At 32.5% G+C, this 3752-nt stretch overlaps 1 non-coding gene across 1 annotated transcript; it reads right to left on the bottom strand.

Annotated features, from left to right (window-relative positions):
* Positions 1-3011: 3011 nt before the first annotated feature.
* Positions 3012-3097, bottom strand: TRNAK-UUU (transfer RNA lysine (anticodon UUU)). The gene is given in 2 exon segments: positions 3012-3047; positions 3061-3097. It is a non-coding gene; the product is annotated as a tRNA-Lys (tRNA).
* Between the last annotated feature and the right edge of the window lie 655 nt (positions 3098-3752).

The following is a 3752-nucleotide window of genomic DNA, read 5'->3' as shown; positions in this document are numbered from 1 at the left end:
ACATTCTTTTCTTTGATCATTTTAAAATCTGATTTACATTTGGAAATTCAGGTATTCTAAAATATAACATCAAGATGTTCAATAATTTTAGAACCAGCAGAGAAAAACTCAGCGTTAGCATTTTCTCGACTCTCTCTGTGTTCTAGACACACATAACAAATCTACATGAAGAATCTATTTCAAAACAGGATGGAAAAGCAGCATTTTAAAAGTTCACAAAACTGGGTTGCCTTCTTAGTCTTTTCTAGAAAGGGGAGCCCTAGCGAACTTTGAATTCTACAAAAATGCTCTAAAGGATAATAATAAATCATATATTAGATCATTTCTTACTCTTTATTATCTTATGGGTATTATATAGGACTTTCGCATCAGACACCAAACAAAAGCTGACTCTGGCGGGACTCGAACCCACAACCTTTGAATGCCCACACTTTCCTAGAAGTTCAATGCGCTATCCATTGCGCCTCAGAGCTTGAAACTGAAAAAAAGTTGTTTGGAACTTCAGTGTGGCTAAAACTAATAAGAGAAAGAATAGTAAAAATGGAAATCACTCTAAAAGCAATCTTTCAAGATTTGAGAGCAGATTTTCACAAACTATTTACATTTTAGTAAAGACAAAAATTTCAAGCCAATTTTCTGGACATATCTTATGGCATACATTATGATTTCAGGAGGCAAATAAACTTTTTTGGAAAATATTTCCGTTTTTTTCAATTCCACATTTAAAGAATACTGAAGATAATAGATAAAGGTTTAAATTCTTTAGATACAAAGCTCTTCTCCAATTAAAACAAGCCTTCAATCTTTGAATCTTTATCTTATCTAGACATTTACATTCGCCACTTTGTGCTAAAGAGTGTTTTTTTTAGCAGCTTCCTCTACATTCTTTTCTTTGATCATTTTAAAATCTGATTTACATTTGGAAATTCAGGTATTCTAAAATATAACATCAAGATGTTCAATAATTTTAGAACCAGCAGAGAAAAACTCAGTGATAGCATTTTCTCGACTCTCTCTGTGTTCTAGACACACATAACAAATCTACATGAAGAATGAATTTCAAAACAGGATGGAAAAGCAGCATTTTAAAAGTTCACAAAACTGGGTTGCCTTCTTAGTCTTTTCTAGAAAGGGGAGCCCTAGCGAACTTTGAATTCTACAAAAATGCTCTAAAGGATAATAATAAATCATATATTAGATAATTTCTTACTCTTTATTATCTTATGGGTATTATATAGGACTTTCGCATCAGACACCAAACAAAAGCTGCCTCTGGCGGGACTCAAACCCACAACCTTTGAATGCCTACACGTTCCTAGAAGTCCAATGCGCTATCTATTGCGCCACAGAGCCTGAAACTGAAAAAAGTTGTTTGGAACTTCAGTGTGGTTAAAACTAATAAGACAAAGAATAGTAAAGATGGAAATCACTCTAAAAGCAATCTTTCAAGATTTGAGAGCAGATTTTCACAAAATATTTACATTTTAGTAAAGACAAAAATTTCAAGCCAATTTTCTGGACATATCTTATGGCATACATTATGATTTCAGGAGGCAAAAAACCGTTTTTGGAAAATATTTCCGTTTTTTTTAATTCCACTTTTAAAAAATACTGAAGATAATGGATAAAGGTTTAAATTCTTTAGATACAAAACTCTTCTCCAATTAAAACAAGCCTCCAATCTTTGAATCTTTATCTTATCTAGACATTTACATTCGCCACTTTGTGCTAAAGAGTGTTTTTTTAGCAGCTTCCTCTACATTCTTTGATCATTTTAAAATCTGATTTACATTTGAAAATTCAGGTATTCTAAAATATAACATCAAGATGTTCAATAATTTTAGAACCAGCAGAGAAAAACTCAGCGTTAGCATTTTCTCGACTCTCTCTGTGTTCTAGACACACATAACAAATCTACATGAAGAATGAATTTCTAAACAGGATGGAAAAGCAGCATTTTAAAAGTTCACAATACTATGTTGCCTTCTTAGTCTTTTCTAGAAAGGGGAGCCCTAGCGATTTTTGAATTCTACAAAATTGCTCTAAAGGATAATAATAAATCATATATTAGATCATTTCTTACTCTTTATTAACTTATGGGTATTATATAGGACTTTTGCATCAGACACCAAACAAAAGCTGACTCTGGCGGGACTCAAACCCACAAGCTTTGAATGCCTACACTTTCCTAGAAGTCCAATGTGCTATCCATTGTGCCACAGAGCCTGAAACTGCAAAAAATTGTTTGGAACTTCAGTGTGGCTAAAACTAATAAGACAAAGAATAGTAAAGATGGAATTCACTCTAAAAGCAATCTTTCAAGATTTGAGAGCAGATTTTCACAAAATATTTACATTTTAGTAAAGACAAAAATTTCAAGCCAATTTTCTGGACATATCTTATGGCATATATTATGGTTTCAGGAGGCAAATAAACTTTTTTGGAAAATATTTCCGTTTTTTTCAATTCCACTTTTAAAAAATACTGAAGATAATGGATAAAGGTTTAAATTCTTTAGATACAAAACTCTTCTCCAATTAAAACAAGCCTCCAATCTTTGAATCTTTATCTTATCTAGACATTTACATTCGCCACTTTGTGCTAAAGAGTGTTTTTTTAGCAGCTTCCTCTACATTCTTTGATCATTTTAAAATCTGATTTACATTTGGAAATTCAGGTATTCTAAAATATAACATCAAGATGTTCAATAATTTTAGAACCAGCAGAGAAAAACTCAGCGTTAGCATTTTCTCGACTCTCTGTGTTCTAGACACACATAACAAATCTACATGAAGAATGAATTTCAAAACAGGATGGAAAAGCAGCATTTTAAAAGTTCACAAAACTATGTTGCCTTCTTAGTCTTTTCTAGAAAGGGGAGCCCTAGCGATTTTTGAATTGTACAAAAATGCTCTAAAGGATAATAATAAATCATATATTAGATCATTTCTTACTCTTTATTATCTTATGGGTATTATATAGGACTTTCGCATCAGACAATAAACAAAAGCTGACTCTGGCGGGACTCGAACCCACAACCTTTGAATGCCTACACTTTCCTAAAAGTCCAATGCACTATCCATTGTGCCACAGAGCCAGAAACTGAAAAAAATTGTTTGGAACTTCAGTGTGGCTAAAACTAATAAGACAAAGAATAGTAAAGATGGAATTCACTCTAAAAGCAATCTTTCAAGATTTGAGAGCAGATTTTCACAAAATATTTACATTTTAGTAAAGACAAAAATTTCAAGCCAATTTTCTGGACATATCTTATGGCATACATTATGATTTCAGGAGGCAAATAAACTTTTTTGGAAAATATTTCCATTTTTTTCAATTCCACTTTTAAAGAATACTGAAGATAATAGATAAAGGTTTAAATTCTTTAGATACAAAACTCTTCTCCAATTAAAACAAGCCTCCAATCTTTGAATCTTTATCTTATCTAGAAATTTACATTCGCCACTTTGTGCTAAAGAGTGTTTTTTTAACAGCTTCCTCTACATTCTTTTCTTTGATCATTTTAAAATCTGATTTACATTTGGAAATTCAGGTATTCTAAAATATAACATCAAGATTAGAGATGAGCGAACCGGTCCCGGTTCGGCTCGAGGCCGGTTCGCCGAACGGGGGTCCCGTTCGAGTTCGGTTCGTCGAACGTTCGACGAACCGAACTAGAACCAATAGGCTATAATGGGAGGCAATCACAAACACATAAAAATGCATTATAAATGTACACAAACAGTTAATAA

This window comes from Anomaloglossus baeobatrachus, chromosome 3, assembly GCF_048569485.1.
Source record: "Anomaloglossus baeobatrachus isolate aAnoBae1 chromosome 3, aAnoBae1.hap1, whole genome shotgun sequence".
NCBI lineage: Eukaryota > Metazoa > Chordata > Amphibia > Anura > Aromobatidae > Anomaloglossus > Anomaloglossus baeobatrachus.
The sequence above is the reverse complement of the archived record's forward strand: the minus strand, read 5'-3'. Positions and strand labels throughout refer to the sequence as shown.